Source organism: Trachymyrmex cornetzi, unplaced genomic scaffold (genome assembly GCF_001594075.2).
Source record: "Trachymyrmex cornetzi isolate Tcor2-1 unplaced genomic scaffold, Tcor1.1 scaffold1060, whole genome shotgun sequence".
In the NCBI taxonomy this organism is placed as follows: domain Eukaryota; kingdom Metazoa; phylum Arthropoda; class Insecta; order Hymenoptera; family Formicidae; genus Trachymyrmex; species Trachymyrmex cornetzi.
This window is the reverse complement of record NW_017295610.1, coordinates 83,737-101,860: the sequence shown is the minus strand read 5'-3', so window position 1 is coordinate 101,860 and position 18,124 is coordinate 83,737. Positions and strand designations below refer to the sequence as shown.

The window sequence follows — 18,124 nt, the reverse complement described above, 5'->3', positions numbered from 1 at the left end:
TTTTTTTTGTATTATTATTAAATGAAATTTAGAATAGTCTGTAATTTTTTCAAGTAGTTCTTAACATATTGCATTTGCTTTACAACCTCCTTAACGACCCGGTCACTAAATCGTACCGAAAGCTACTTTTTTTTTAAATCTAATTTAAATAATAATTTAATGTTTATTTTCGCAAAAGTATCGTTTTGTTTTATTGCCAATGAACCAAAGTTTAATATTAGTAAAGAAATATTCTGATATCTTTAGTACTTTTGTTTACGATTTTGTTTAAACGTTAGGGGGTACGATATAGGCAACTTCCCCTACATATTTCTATTAAATAAATAAGCATACCTGCTCGAAATACAAGAGATTCAGGTTCGAATCTCAATTAAGGTAATATTTTTTGCAATTATTTACAGGTTTTAAGATGCTTATATCAGTATTAGATTATTAAGATCTTTCCAAGATGTTAATAATCTATAAGTATTATAGTCAATATTATTAAATTGTTTGTCAATTTAATTTGTGACATTACTACTCTAATTCTATTAGGATTTCGTTTCAAGATTGAAAAGTAAACTTGACGCACAATTTGCAGGATTGGATATAGTATATAAATTTACACCGAATTATTTAAGCACTAAAGATCCAGTTTTACCACTTAGGACTTTTATTTCCTATTTATTGTGTATTCACATTACAATCTCAGAAGATATTTTAAATAAATAACTTTGAAAAATTTCTCAATTTCTACACTCTGGGTGCTTTCTAACAAGGGATACAGATGACACAATGTGACAGAGTAAATCATTATATCCTTGTTGTTTGCCAATGATAAACAAAAGTAAAATGATCACTGTGTGACACTGTGTCTCTTGTTAGAAAGCTGCAGGAGACTAGTTGTATGTCATTGCTAAATTCGTGCGCGGACAAAATGCGAATGTATTGAATACCGAAATTCGTGATTCCGAGAGTCGCAAAGCAAAAAAGGTACAAGAATTAGGATAAAAAAAATTCCTCGCATCCTGCCAAAGGTACAATGGATAACGAAATGACAACGCAATCGGCGCGGGAAAATTCCAGCACCACAGTCAAAGAAAGGCAGAACGAGTGTTCCCACTATCCATCTGCCCTCGACCACCCGCGCAATCTGGACCAATCGTTATCGTGTAATCTGACGGCGTTCCGTGTGGTCTTACCTAATCGATAACGAATCGCTGTTCCGGCGAGATTAAAAATTAAAATTTTCGTTGTTTGAAAGGCCTTAATTGTGCACCAGTACGAAAAAAAATTTTTCATATATAATCGTATATAACCGAGTAAAATTATATACAAATGTACATAATTATCCATAATCCATTAAAATTATATATAATTTTATATAACGTTGATTTCTTTTATACATAAATTATTTATTATGTATTTATATATTAATCTATATAACAATTCTTGTACGTTTTTATATTTATAAATAATTTGTGTTATAGTTTATATATAAATTTACATAATCATATATGGGTATCTATCTACATAGCTTTTTATATATAAAAAGAATAGGGAGAGTTCCAAATTTAAATCTTGGCTGAGGTAACATTTTCGCAATAAATTATTTGCAGATTTTAAGATTCTCGTTAACATCTAATTATTAAATATATAAGTAATTAATTCTTATAAAAATGCTTATTAGTATCAAAATAATTATTAAGTTGCTTGTTAATCAAATAATATTACTACTTTGGTTCTGCTCATGATGGCGTTTCAAGACCGAAAAAAATTTCAGCGCGCAATATGCAGAATCAGATATGTTTAAAATTCACATAGAAATATTTAAGTACTAGATTCTACTTTGACAGAATTTTTGTATTTAATCAGATTTATTCTCATTGGTCTAAATTCGTATCATATTGTTTATAATTAAATATATTTGTATCTCTAATTATACATAAATGAAAAATTTTTTAGCGGGACGCTATAAAAATATTTTAAAGAATAGAAAACCGCATATGTGGGGATGTTTCTGTTGCAATCTTGATGTTTTTTTTTAGGAAAAAGCTACGTGATCGCGGTTATACCAGAGCATAACTTCGACTCGCTACAAGTTGACATATTTTGCACGCAATAAAAATGCGGCTGTCTCTCTTTTTCCCCCTTTCTCCCTCTATATTTTATCGTCGGTTTTATGCGCATACAAATGGAGTCTAAATGAAGTATTAATTCGGCGTTGCTATATCATGACGCGGTTATTGCGCGACGAATACGCACGAAGTACCACTTTGCCATAAAGTTGTCCACGATGTGAAACGAACGCAAAAGGAAATGTCTCTCGCGCGAGGAAAACACGCGCCCGCGTGTGCAAGCCGGAAAATGGCGAGATGGCTCTTGTTAGCCTTTAGGAGTTGGCGCACCTCTTCAGCACCTTCTCTCGAGAAACCTCGAGCGGGCACGTTCTTCCGCGCCGCTTTTTCGTTCTCTTTACCTCTGTCCTATCTTGCACTTTAAAAAGTGGAGGTCATAAGTCATACTCGAGAAAAATTACACGAGCTAAAAATATACATTCCATATTTTACTCTTTTAATCCAAATCAATGAATAATGATTGATGTTAGTCCCAGTGAAATTCATTAGTCACAGTAAAATTCAATTAAAAAATCGATGAAATATAGAATTAACCTGGCCCTTAACTTCAGTGTTTAAATTCAATGTATACGATATTGGAACGTGCAAGTATCAGTATTTTAATTATATAACGATCAAACTCCCTTTCTTTTCCAGTTGAATTTCAATGATTTAGATTTAGGAAATAAACTTATCATATGAGTTTTTTAAAACACCGTGTATGTGACAAAAGCGGAGTTTCCTAAGTGAATTCTTTTGCGGCTATAAGAACTGCAACTTGATCACGTTGTTTTCAAAGAGCTTTTTCACCCGTTCTCTGAAAATCATCGTCGTTTATGCCGCGATAGACACCCTCCCGTACGTTGCGCACGAGTATAACGAGAACTCGTGAAGGGATTAAACGAGATATTGAGCAGGGGATCGCAGGCGTGAAAAAGGAAAAGTCACAGTGCAAGCATCGTAGAGGAAAAAACCCCCCTTAACTATGCACGGAAGGAAGTAACCCATCTGCGAGACAGGGATGAAACAGGATGACGTATCGTAAATAAGAAAGCGGTAGTTGCCTGTCGAAGCTACGACGAAGGGGACATGTCGTCGTCGTCGTCGTCGTCCTCGTCGTCGTCGTCGTTCTCGTCGTTGTCGTCGTCCTCGTCGTCGTCGTATCGGATCGGGACACCGATAGCAGGGGTGTGATGCGGTACGAGGGGGTGGCCGGATAGGAGAGGGATGGTCGCGCGGCGGCAAAAGCAATGCCCTCAGTCAGGGTGACCTAGTTACCTGGCCCATATCTGCGTTCTCCCTCTTCTCCCTGCCCACCAACCCAAAATCCACGCGCTTGCTCGCCATCCTCCTCCTCGATTCATCCCCCCATCGTCCCCGAAGGCATTCGATCTCTTTTTTTCCTTTTCCGTCCCTTCATCCTCTCTTTTTCTCTCTCTTTGTCTCTTTGTCTTTCGCTGCAATCCCCTTTAAAATCTCTCAGTCGCAGAGTACAGCTGGGAAGGCGATTATCAATGCGTTCACGTGCCTTCTATCCTCTCACAGCCGTCACTCCGCAACTCAACCATCCCCGTCGCAACCCTTGTTTTCCTTCGTTTCCCTTTTTTTTCCACACCGGAGACAGCTTTGCCGCTCGTAGAAAGTTGGACTCATTACGCAGTGATTTACGGACGAGATAATGGGACTGGGGGATGTTGCCGACACGAGAAATTTGCTTGTATCGGCTGCGACCATCGCGCGGAATCCACGCGAGCATGGGCAGTCGGTCGATCGGTCACCGGAAACGGAAAGCTCGTTCCGTTTCTGTACTGTACTTTATCCCATGCTCGGCAAGCGCGAATTTTATTTCGAATTTTATTTTATTTTCATTTTTGCAAGGGCACAGGATTGTCAGAAATTCCTAAAATTCCATAACTCTTCCCTGATTTTCAAACACACGGTTTTCCCCGACATTCAACAATATTTTGAAATCTTTTTGTATTCTTGTCCTGGTTTGCAAACCATCAAATATTTTGAAAGAGCAATTTAACATAGCAAATGTAAATTATTATTAATGTTGTTAACGCTGCTTGTATTTTTAATTGTTAAGTTGGTAATATCTCAAAAATGCGTAAGATTCTGATGTAGGCATATTAAACTTAATTCTTTCTTTAAAGCAAAGAATTTTAATTTTCCAGAAAAGTTTGCAAATTTCTCTGCCCTTTCCCTGATCATTTTCAATTTCCCTGACAACTGATTTCTCTGATTTTCAGTTTTGTGGCAACCCTGGTATCGTTCTGCGAATTCTGAAAAATTTAAGTCGGTTATTATTTTTAATTCAAGGGATAAGATCGATTTTAAATGTGAAAACTGTTTTATTGCAAGCGATAATAAATGGCTTCATACGTGTATAATTTAATTTTCTGTGTAAAAATAATACACTCTATATAACAAACAAAAATATATTTACACATTTAAAGTGTATATGTAGTGGTAGGTATTTTTAATAACACACACATACACACACGGAGGCACTTATCTTATTATACACTTGGATTTGGAGTGTTCTCACACACAAAGTGAAAATAAAGTGTTCATAATTAACATGCTAGTTTATTCATTTCGGCGGCACAGATTTAATATTCGTTTAAATTAAATTTTCTGTACATTTTAGTGAGGGTTTCATAAACATATAAGACTACTTTAAAAAACAAATTAATTAATTTATTAGCAAGAAATTAATTTATTTAGCTAAAAATTTGTTGACATTTGACTTCTCTAATATTTATGCAAGCAAAGTGGTGTAATTGAATAATATGATCTCTGAGGAAAGTACTTTCATTCCCTTTTAAAACTGTAGACATTTGACAAGACTTAAATAACATTCCTTCGAAGGCTTTAAAACAGCTAATAAACAATCACGCGAACTTCCTCTCTACAAAAAGTACACCCTGCAATAACGGCTTTAACGAAGCGCGCGTTTGCAATGGGAAAAAGATAAAAGATAGGGGAAAAAAGGGAGAAAAAAAGAAAGGGAGATCGCACAATTAATCCGGGAACTCGATCCGCGATGGAAAAAAAAGACCATCCAAATACTGGCGGTATAATTGGATTAAATTCCACACCTCCGCCTCGAGTCACTCATTTGCCGGCTACCGGCGACGTTGCTTTCTGCCTATTCTTTCTCTTTCCTTTTTTTTATTTTTAATTATCATCGCGGCCTCTTTTCAGGACATTAAATGCACGGCGTGCCCAGAAGCCTCCTCCTACCTTCACATCGTGCCTATAATTACTAACAAGGACATTGACGCGGCTCGGCGTATCACAGTAATTTTGTATGTGTATATGACGTATCCACACGCTAATAATCCATGCCAATACTCTTATCGTGAACCGTGTCACTTGACAATCGATATTTGTTATCGTACGCACAGTACTGATCGGTGCGGCGGTCCGTAAATTATATTCGATCAACAGCGCATTTGACTCTATCGAATCACAAGCGAAACTGACCAACAAATAAACATACGCGATCCAGTTATTTATCGCTCGCAATCTTATACACACGAGTAAACTGAACTTATACAGGGTGACAAAAAAGATTGTGTTACAATCAAGTTTGTGTGTTTATCAAATCATTACGCAGGTAACAATCTGATGTTATTTGTCGCCACTTTTGATGCTTTCTAGCGAGAAACACGGTGTAACACAATGATCCTTTCATCTTTGTTTAACATTGGCAAACAACAAAGATATAATGATTCATTGTGTTGCACTATGTCATCTGTGTTTCTTGCTGTGAAAAGCACCTTATGATATCAAAAGGACATTAAAGTCACGAAAATGGCGACAAATAACATCAGCTTGCTAAAGTGTGGCTAAATTCGAATTTTGTATTTTATAGCAGATAAAACACACACTATCTGAATTTTGAAAGGATTATAAATTTCATTAATTCGAGATTCCCCAAATATATCAAGTATTGAAATCGTGATCGATTTAGATATGCTTTTTTATTATTTAGGTATTCGCTTGAAATGTCTAGACCGATTCTACTCAGAATTGGTGACAGTAATAACGGTGGAAGTTACACACTTAGATTCGTAAAGGAATCTATTATTCAAGTTAAGGTCGAGAGTTCCCTCGAGAGCAGTGGATTGTTATATGTCCAAGTCCTCTCTCATCAAAGTCGGATTTTCTCCACATAAATCCACAGCAAGATAAATTTCGAAATTCTAATATCGCTGACTCCGCTTGCCAATTAATCGCGCTCTAGATAATGAACGTGAATTGCAACCGGCAAATATTTTCCGCCGCGATGACCACGGAGGCGCGTGTGCGTGTATCGGCCGCAAAGTTATTATATAATAGGAAAACATTTTATCCCGTAAATCCGGTATTACTTCCGGTGATCTGTATGTGCGTCCCGCACGTTCGCGCTTACGTGTATGCCGCCACCCCCGAAATCCGGACGCATCGCTGCAAACGTGTCGCAATAACTCGGCCATAGCGAACCCGAGAAGGGGACCGGAAAAATGCGAAAAGCGAAAGGCTTTAGAATTCAATATCGAGTGATTTTTACGCTCGCGCCACTCTCAATCTGGCTGTTATCGAGACTCGAAGCACTGTCCGGAAATCCGATGTCGAGAGATATTGAAACATAGTAAATGACTTAAAAGATATAATTGACCTGGCGCATTTGTCTCTCGATTATTTCGTTCTACAAAGTATTATATGCCCGAGCGTATTAAATAATAACGAGGAAGCGAATTGAAGTACTCTGACTATAGCCGTTAGGCTTTCCGTTTATTTTAACCTTCTAACGATGCGGCAATTTTCAGAACGTATTCAGGAAGGTGGAATCTGACCTGATGCTCTATTTTGTTCATTTCTTTATCTAATTTATATATAAAACGGATAAAAGAAGTAAATAAAACTTCTTCAGATTATTATTCTTATAGATAAAAAAATAAATAATCAAGCATTATAAAACAATATTAGAAAAATATTGCACAGTATGATGACTAAACTCAGCTATTAAAAGAAAAATTAATAGTAAAAAACAAAAAAGTTAACAGTGATAAAAAATCGTTGGCTTATTACTCCAGTCTCGAAATAATAAACAAATATTCTAAGTACTTCGTCTAGTCTGTAAAATAGATATTATAGAATAAACAAAGTGCTTCCTATATTTGTTTATTATTTTGAGACTAAAGCAATTTTTTTATAACCACTGTTTTTTACTGTTAACTTATTTTTTGATAGCTAAGTCCAGTTATCAGACTAGAAAAAATGTTTTGTTCTTTTTATACGAGTTAAAATTTTGCTGTCTATACTAAACTGCGTAATATTTTTCTAGCATTTTATCTATTTTGTAAAACAGACGAAGTCGTGAGATCACATATGACACCGACTTTATCATTAAGAGTCAATAATTAAAATAATTAAAGTAAAATGATAAGTTGAAATAATATTTATTACCTTTTCTGATCGGCTAATTCTGAGGTGTCTTTTTGAGAACACAGAAAATTTCTTTTTAAGTATAGTTCATAACGAAAGAAGAAATTTAAGGGAAAAGCTCCTAGTGCTTCGTGAAGAAACGCGAATCACCGACCATGCAACTGCAACTCAATTGCAGCTCGATAGAGCTACCGTGGTCATTGGAAAGACAATTGCCCGGAAGACAACCGCTGGCAAGTGTCACTTTTGTATGCACACAAAGCAAAGTGGCCGTGCGAGACAAAGAGTCCGGAAAAAAGGGCAGCTTTACGCTTCATCGCCTTTTAGCGATGTGCATCAGGAATTTTACATGTTTGCCGAACGAACGACTTAAATTTTGCGACACGTTCCGATAACAGAGGCATTTCAAATCGCATCTTTCAATCAATTAATTTGTGAATCTCTATTTTATCCAAATACCACGATTTTCGAACGAATGCCCTTCCGATTATACAGCCTTGGCCATAAGTATAAAACGCCCTCAATTTTTTGCATTTTCTTAGTAAAGGTGATAATAACACAGAAAAACTAATAAAATATTAAAATTATTATAAAAATAAACAATATTTTTTAATAAGACTTTTTAAATGTATTTTTGTTAGAAAACGTTTTTTTTGCGCGTCAATTGTGGAGATGGCTACAAATTATGGCCAGGGCTATAATTAAAGATTATAATTAAAGTAATTTATGAAATAATTTAGCGATTAAAATCGTTTATATGATTGATAATTACTTCTAGTAAAATACGTTCTATTTTTAATGTAATCCAAAAATTTTTCACGCAACGTAAGTCGTACTAATGTTAGTTATGCAAACAGAAATCTGGTAAATTCGAGCTATTATTTTATAATAGCTCGAATATATATAGAGGCGCGCAGTTTGAAAAAGACTACAATATAGAGGCGCGCAGTTTGAAAAAGACTACAATATGGTATATATGCAAGTACATATATAGTATATATTAGTAATTCAAAAATTGAATTATTTTAAGCAACAAAGATCCAGCTCCAACCGTAATAGGCCGTTACACCCTAATATTAATTGAGTTTCTCAAATATACGGTCATAAATATATTGTTTATTATTTTATATACGTAACGGAGTTCTTCTCAAAAACTTCTTCATATTTTATATACAGATATATTATATATATATATTCATCTCATTAATTAATAAATCATTATAAACTTCTTCACTTTTCGCAAAGATGCTCTCTCGCTACAGCTTTCCAATTCAACTTAAGCATCAATTTAAAAAATTGAGTTTTGATTCAACAAAGTTTAATTATCATTGAACTACTTACGAATACGTGTCTGCACACAGATAAAAAGCGTTATCAATTAAAACGATCGTCAATTTCTTCAGCAGGCGAATATGTTTTCCACTAATGAGATCTCACAATAAGTCAAGTAACAATGGCCACAGAAACTTTTTTACTCCGCGGGCGTGACAATTTTCTTCCTTATTCCACGATGTTAAAAGCGACGAGTCATCAGGAGACAGCTTTGATGAAAAATTATGTGCCGGAAATAAAACGTGAGGGTCCACGGAATATGCAAATTTTCACTTTATTATCGCGAAAATAGAAGAAGCTTATTTTTTTATGCAAATGCAGGTAATGCATCGTGAGTAGAATTGATGGTCATTACTTTATACAACATATTTTATATCACAATTATCGTGTATGATTAACCTTCTGAAGACCGGCATGTTTTTGATCGACTTTTTTATTTTAAGGGCTAGAACTCTTTTGTCAATGTCATGGGGTTGAGCGGCAAAAAAGATGGCGCCACTGTCGAGTCCCTAAAGGGGCCTCCCCGGTCTTCTACAGAGGTTAATAATAAGAATAATTAGAAATAATAACTATAAATTTGTTTGTTTTTTTATAAGTAACAAAAAAAATATGAAATGCAATAGGTATACCAAGTGAAATTTCATTTCTCAAAAATTTATAATAATTCAGAATTACCATATTTAATGGGATTCAAAAATGTATTTAATATAAATTATTAAACTAATATTAATGATATTATTAATATTAATAAGAACTGACGACAAGAGCTATAAATTATCGTTGATTATCGCACTCGCTTGTTCGTACGACACTAATTTCTGTTTTATTTCGCATTAATATTATGTAGAGGTTCTGTGTGCGAACGCGACGCGGCCTTTCTCGGCCGACGGCGTCGAAATCCCCGGCGTCGTTTCCGGCAAAGCCGTATAATTACATTATCTGTATTTTCGACCGTATAATAGGCTTCAGCGGGGAATTCCGGTTTTCGCGTCCCGACAAGGTATTACATCGATTATTGGATATTGCGAGCCAATTCTCGGCGACCGAACGCCAAGCTCATTTTGATTGCACCACACCGAACTTAGAACTAAACCCTTTATAGTTCACCGCCTTTTACACCTGTGACTGCATCTAATAACACATTCGCCAACGATCCTACTGCGAATCTAGTTGAATTTTTACGAGATAATCTCACACTCGGTGTATTTCCGTCGCACGTAACACTCTAGCGGAGCGAATGTTGCATATTTGTAGGTAAATTCGAAGTAAATTCGGGATCTGTGCAGATCAATTGCACTTAAGAACTAAAGATGGAAAATGTAAGTAGGATTAAAAATTATATTTCTTGTCTCGCCAAAAAGGCGATGTGTCGCCTTATATAAAGAGAATATACATAGATAATTCTTTATTCATAAAATATTTTGGAGTAAAATCAATAAAAAAGAAAATTATTTTTTCAATGACAAGACAATGTCACCCCTAGAGGGTTAAAAATAAAAGTTGTCTCCGAACATATGAATATCAAGCTTTGATTCTACATCGAGTAGCTTTAATGGGCTTTCCACAATAAGTTATTAGTAAGAAATCGTTAATAATAAGAAATAATTAATAATAGATCAGAAGTAAAAAGAATTGTAAACAAATCGATAGTTTATCATAAGGCTATAATAATCAGTGATTGCGTGGAGATGGTCAATTTTATTTCTTACGATTTAAAACTCGGATTATGTTATGACTGACCAATAATATTACCAATAATATTATACCAATGATGGCAATAATATATCACATAATGTATTGTTATTTGTCCTAAAAACCACCACCCTTTCAATTGGCTGAAATATTGTGACGTAACGAATAACTAATATGATTTATTCTGAATGTAAATTTGTTAAGATTTATGACTTATTATTTCTGACTCATCATTAATGCGATATAAGTGATGGCTAATAGCTTATTGTAGAAAATCATAAAGAAAAAGAAAGAAATATGCCGTCCGATACGAAATTACGTGTAAAAAATTTTTATTTGCGTCAAAAAAAAGAACAGAATGTGAATTAAAAATTTGGAATATTTACTGGGACGAAACAGGATGTAGACAAGCTGACTCCGTCAAAAGGAATGATAAACGTCCGTGTCGCAAACAACGCAAAGTGAATAATTCCCGACAGGTTCAAAGCGCACGATGCGAATCGTGGCGGCGACAAAACGATGGACGAATTGAAAATGCAAATACACCGACGCTAGGCAAAGGGAAAGAGGATGTTACAGCGGCTAACGCCAATGTACTGCCGTCATCTCCGACAGGCGAGTATCCACAGGGTCGTCGGATCATCGGCGTCAGGATGTATGGGATATGCCGACACATATGGACGGATAAATGATGTGCGATGAGTGATAGAGCGATCGTTTTGGGAAAACTTGTCGAATTGGATTAAGTTGCAGAGAATACACTTGCCTTTTATCTCACGCCCTCACGATTGGAATATCACGCTGTCAAGTTTATGTTTAAGAGGAATCTTTCTCTCTCTCGTTCTTTCTCTTTTTGTTCATGCACACTCTAAATTTCCTACAGTGAAATCTCACTCCAAGAAAGTGAAAATGCAACCACCCTTGAAAAAAAGTGAAAATATTTCACTTCTTGAAAAAAGAGTGACGATCTTCACTCTTTTTAGAGTGAATTTTCATTTCAAAAAAGCGAAATCTCATTCCAAAAAAGTAAGATTTCACTCTAAAAAGAGTGAAGATCGTCACTTTTTTTTCAAGAAGTGAAATATTTTCACTTTTTTTCAAGGGTGGTTGCATTTTCACTCTCTTGAAGTGAGATTTCACTACAAGAAATTTAGAGTGCATTACTCACTTCACCGTTTCTGTACATTATTGTACGTTCTTATTATTATCTTCAGTATAGTCTAATCACTCTCGTTGCTTTGTATATTATAACTCTATTCATTTGTTTTGGAAGTGCTTATCCTCGAATGATAATAAATATTTTATGTGTCTATCTATCTGTTTCTTTAGTATTCAATTTTTTGTGTTGCAATTTGCAATTTTATTAAATATAGATAATTTTTGTATTACGTTATGTTTAAGTTTTTCAGTATCCATTCTTTCTTATTATTTTTCTATTTTTATTTTTATTATCTTTGTTAACTTTTCATTATTTTTATTATATAAATTTGGTTTTTAATATTTTATACTTTGTTTGTTAATTATGTATTGTTTTCAACGCTTGAGAGGATGTAATTTCAGAACGCTTAATAAATAACAATATCTACCTTCTAATATTTTTTTCATAAAATAAAAATTATTTTTATATATCGCATGCCACATGTATCTACATTGGAAAACATTTTTCTTAGTTTTAATAAACACTATTTATATTATATAAAGTTTGCTAAAATTACAAAATTTATTTAAGTTAAATGAATAATGATTAAATAATTAATAAATAAAATAAAAACGGGCAATTAAGAGCCTTAATATGCGGTAATTGGTGTGATTATCATATAAACATATATTTCAATTGTATCTCTTACATAACTATAAAAACTGCTTTTATAGTTATGTAAGAGATATATACAATTAAAATATACGTTTATATAATAATCGCATCAATTACCGCGTATTAAAGCTCTTAATTGCCCGTTTTTTACTTTATTTATTAATTGTTTAATATCTCAAGAGCCTACCTTAATTATTCGCTTTTTTAAATAATGATTAAATTATAAAATTTCATCTTTTTATGTTATAGTAATAAATCAGTTATAAAATAAACCAAAGTATTAAAATTAGAAAATCACTTCTTGTCGATAAATTTAACAAAAAGATATCAAAGAAAATATTAAGGAAATTTAATAAGTTTTTAAATATATTTTTTCTTAATATATTTCTTAAACATGGATTTTTTTTTTCATTCAAACATGGATTGTTAATAATAAATCTGTACGACATGTAAAGATGTTGAATGCGTTTCGATGAGACGCAGAGTGTAAATAGAGAGTCTACGGAAACACAAAAAGCTGTCTCAATACGGAATGTCTCCGATGCTGAATCGCCGGCGTGTTCAACGACCGCAGAGGAAATTCCTCGCGTTTTCCGACGGAATCGCGCGCACGTGCGGAACGCAACAGTTTGCGTGAAACCTCGAGAAAATGTACGAATGGATCGAATTTCGAGCTGATTAGATACCGCCCACTCTTCCCCCCCTAAAATTGAAATTGTCGACATTTCCGCCAAGCGATTAACTACTATGAAATGCATTTGTCCCACACAATTCACTCTTTCTCTTTCCCACTCTCTTCTGTCTCCCTTTAAGTGTCTTTAAAAGATAAATAACTGTCGACTTAATTCGAATTATAACGCTGTATGAACTAGTTATTGCTTATAATCTTTATTATAATTATTTTTTGCGCTTATTATGCCTTTCAAGTATTATTATTTCATATATTATATGTACCATTTTTGCATTTTGTTACTTCTAGATGCGTGTCTTTATGTATTTTTGTTATATTGCAGTTGTTATTATTATTATTATTTACTCTCAAAATCTGAATCAGTGGATAATCACTGATATCAGTGCCAAATATGCCACTGGTAATCAGTGAATTAAATGTGAGATCCCTAACCTAGTTAATCTTTATTATGTGTTCTAACTATAACCTCGTTTTGGTGCTTAAATTCAATGAATATGGTATTGAAAGATTGAAATTAATATGCAAATATCAGTATTTTAGTTATTAATGCTCAAATATTCTTCCTTTTTTAGTTGAACTTCACTGATTATCGATGCCAAGTATGCCACTGGGTAATTAATGACTATCCACTGATTTAGATTTAGAGAGTATCTTTCTTTTACTGTGAATTTTGGTTTCTATTTTTTTCTAATTAAATTACTTTATCAATTGTTATTTTGTTTAACGTTTGAAAAAATGCTTATCTAGAGCGCTCATTGCGATAAATAGCGATTCCTCCCCCCCCCCTCTCTATCATTGCAGCTGCTAGTGACTATTAGATGCATCAATATTATATATCAAATGAATCGATACATCTTTGCTATAAAAGCCACAAGCGCGTGTGTACCGAGCTTGTGTCACCCTCAATAAACGTGAACCGCGAACGAATTTCTACCGGATCGAAGCTCGGTGATATTGCTTATCGAACGGAGCGAAAAGCTCACCGTTAAAACGCACCCACGCGAAGTGACGAGTTTACGAGTTGATAGGTTGAAGTACGATCTAGGAATTAATAAGTTAAAATTATGAGCCGTGTTAACGAGCTGTAAACCGTTTCACTGTACTTTGAAAGCTGAGAAATTAAAATTTTGAGCCATAAATTTTAGTTTTTTGTTGCACACCTTCGTGTTCGTTTTTTTTTTGCTTATGCATCGAGTTTGCAATCAACGTCTTATATAACGTGTGAATAACACAACGTGTCTACATTATAATTGAAGATATACAATCACGATGATATAATTGCGCAGTGGTAAATTAATTAAATTGTATAATTAAATAATTATACGCTCTCCTATAACGACATGCCTTTTTAAGAGCGCATCGTATTACGCAGGTTCGTTAAATTGTATACCTGTTAATATGCAATCAAGTTGCAGGGAGCTACGATAAACTGCGGCAGATATGCAGATGTTTGGGACACACGCGATAAAAAAAAAAGAGCTATCGAATTTAGCTCAGCGACACCGCGGACGCGGTAAAGCGAGGCGAGAGTAATTAATTTAAATCAAATGAAACGTTTACACATGTATGTTGTATGCGGCGGGAGGGTTCTCGGTGGGTAGTGGCAGAGTTAAATTAAATCAAAATGATATTGTAGTATATCACAGTATTAACAAAAGATCCATAATTATCGAAATTACGCATTGAGGTGGCGGTAATTATTGTTCTGTTATGTGTCCACGAAGTACCACGCTAATTGCCGCGTTTAGCGTAACTGCGAATCCGTGGCTACCATTCTGTTAGTCATGCAAATATTGACAAACATCGCATACGTTACGTCCTTTATATTCCGTATGGTGCACAGAGTGTCCACAGAGGAAAATTTAAAATAATGTAAAATTGGCGAATGGTATAACTTACTTTTATATCTTTTTACAATTAATGAATTTAATGCTCTATCAAATCAGATTTTGAAAGCACAGTTGATATTTTGATTGTGAATTTTAGTAGATACATAATGAAAGGTTAATATCCGGTCAAAGTGGATCTTGGTGTTTAATAATATTTTTGTGTGAGTTTTTACAATTTCTAATTCAAGCAATTTACGCGCCGAATGTTTATCGGTCTTGAAACACAAATCTATTTTCTTTTCCCCGTCGATTTTAACTTATTCTGCTAAATAAATTTAAATTTGTAAAAAATATGTAAAATAGTATCCGACTTCTCTGTGATAGTAAAAACTCATTGTTAAAATCACAAGTGCAAGAATTTGCTCAGAATTTTATACAGTTCGCGCGCACAAAATAGTATAAAAATTCTATGCTGAAATTCAAAGAACCAGGACGGAAGGTGCAAAATTCCACATGGCCGACGAAGGATTAATAAAAACATTACTACGTGTAGAAAATTTCTCATTATGTTTTAGATCAAAAATAAATTCTGTTACTTCTTATATATGAACATGTAAATTTAATGAGCACAGTTAATTATATATACAATAAAAAATATTTTGTATTTGTGTTAAAATCAGTCTTTGTTAAAGCTTTTAAAATATTCCAGTGTAAATTTGACAAGATGTGTATTATTTGAACATTTTGTGTCAAATCAATACTTAATACAATTGAATTAATATTTAACATTTCTTTTTGTTAAAATAACACAATTTATAAGTAAGCAAATAATTAATATAAAAATAATATGTTTTAAATAAATAAAATATGTTAATTTAACATTTTATAAATTGTGTCAGTGTTATATTTTTGTGTTAATTCTTTATACATATTTATGTTATCTTCCTAATATTACTTCATTTTGTATCAAATTAATACAAAAATTTAGGTGGACCATGAAATATGTTTGAGAGTTTGTGTTAAGTTGAACACAAATTCTTCAATTATGTATAACATATTAAAAAGAGAAAAAGAGATTTATATATTCTTCTACCCTCTTGTATTTAATCCTGTATCAGTGAAAAGTTATCGCTTAATCAATATACGGTCGTTTTCATAATGCGGAGCTTCGTAAAAAATGCACGCAAGGACCGACGACCAGCGGCAAAGTACTATTTATACGCGGTGATTCGAGACGAGATCGATGCTCTGTGACGTCCGCGATGCTCGAACGTCGAAAGTTCAAAAGCCGATACCTCAAAGGGTTCCAAATATAAACGGTCTTTCGTTGTCATGGAGAACACAATGTTCCCGAAAAAAATGTTATAGCAAAGACGATCTTATAGTTTCTGCACGTAAGAAAGAGCGGAACTATCTGAGACGGAGAGTATATAGATAAGTTCGTTACATGTACCTATCGGTAAAACTTAAGGAGATTCCTGGTAACCAGTTTGACCTCATTTGGTAACCAGTGATCGCTGCATTATAAGCAAGCGTATCCAGTCTTGTAAACGCGCGCTCTCTCCGTCTCTCTCGCTCGTTCGTTCCCTTGCTGAAACCGTCGTTGCTATGCCGAAATTGAACTGTAACGAATTTCGTCATCGGTGAACGGGATCGATGTTCGACCATGATATACCTTCCATCTACCCATCTACCCATCCATCCATCCATCCACCCATCCATCCATCCATCCATCCATTCGATGAAGTTATACGCTTCCAGAGTGGCAGTACTTTCCAGACGAATTCTTCGCCACTGCCAGAAAACTCGCTCGCTCTTTATATACGTAAATCAGGAGACGGTACTATCGTTCGTACTCGCGAGGGTGAAGAGAAATTTCGCGGAAGAATAAGTTGTCTCTCGAGATGATAAACTCGTTCTCCAATGAGAAGTATTTCATGTATACATAATTACATGAAGACTGGAAATACGCAGATTTTTTCACAGGTGCTGTGTAGAGAGATTTTAACGATAAATGTTTTCAGTGATGATAATAATAATAAATAAAAATAAGAGAAAATTTCGATTTGAGTTAGCATGATAGACAAATGTGCTTTGCTGCATAAATCGTTTTTATTTTATATAAATTTTATACGATACAAAACAATTGTATTAAAAACGGTCCACTCAAGTATTATATTTGTCAAAAGTTTGTGTTGAATTTTTAACGTATCCGAGTGTTGATTTAACACAATGTGATTGTGTTCTATAAATATGTTAAATTGATATTCAACATTTCTTTGTGTTAAAATTACACAATTTATATATAAACATAAAAATATTTTTTATAAAATGTAAATTCTAAGATAAATAAATAAAATGTGTTAATTTTACATATTTACTATAAAAATCTTAAATTTATTGAAACATATTAATTTAACATGTTAATTTTAATGACGAAATATTGCTTAAAAATTGTGACTATTTTTATGTGCCAATTTTTTTCATAATATTTATGTTATTTCCTGACATATTCATTTTGTATTAAATTGACACAAAAATTTGAGTGGATCGTTTGGGACAGGTGTGTCAATTTAACACAAATTTTCCAACTGTGTAGAGCTTTTGATGATAGAACGTTTTAAGCTAGCAAGATAAAAACTGAAAAATTAAAGCACAAAGACTAAATTATAAAGTAATAAAACATGCAACGTATAATAATGATTTATATATAGATGTGTTTAAAAAGTACAGTAGAGTGACGTTAAACAATTCATGAATCGACAACGAAAAAATCAGAATATTCATGATAACTGCATTGGTAGCGTCTATTGCAGCACAGTTCTTCATTTACAGCGACAAAAATAAATCGTGCAAATAAGACATACATTTTTATGTTGTAATTTTGTTTCAAGAAATTTTTCATATTTCGTGCTCAATAAAACGCAGTTACAAATGATAGAATTGTATTGCCAGCATAAAGTTGAGATAATTTGGAGAATTTCGCAAAGAATATGTAAAAAGCGAGAAGTCTCGCGAGAGGAAGCAATGGAATAAAATGTCTGTCAACGTTGATTGCTAGGACATAATAAACGTGAAAGCCAAGACATTTTTCGCTCTCTCTTTCGAAATGCCGCCTTGATAAGTATTCTCTTATATTAAATTCGTATTTATCCTTCTTAATTATAATACATAAAATTTTCCGAGAACATTTTTGCGGTTGACTGTTATACCACATTAATATCGATGAAGC

General features: G+C 33.7%; 1 protein-coding gene across 1 annotated transcript in view; it reads right to left on the bottom strand.

The window, feature by feature from the left end:
* The window catches only part of Mid1 (calcium-permeable channel component Mid1), a 105,952-nt gene that overhangs the window by 13,855 nt on the left and 73,973 nt on the right, over positions 1-18,124 (bottom strand). The gene's annotated exons all lie outside the window — the stretch shown is intronic.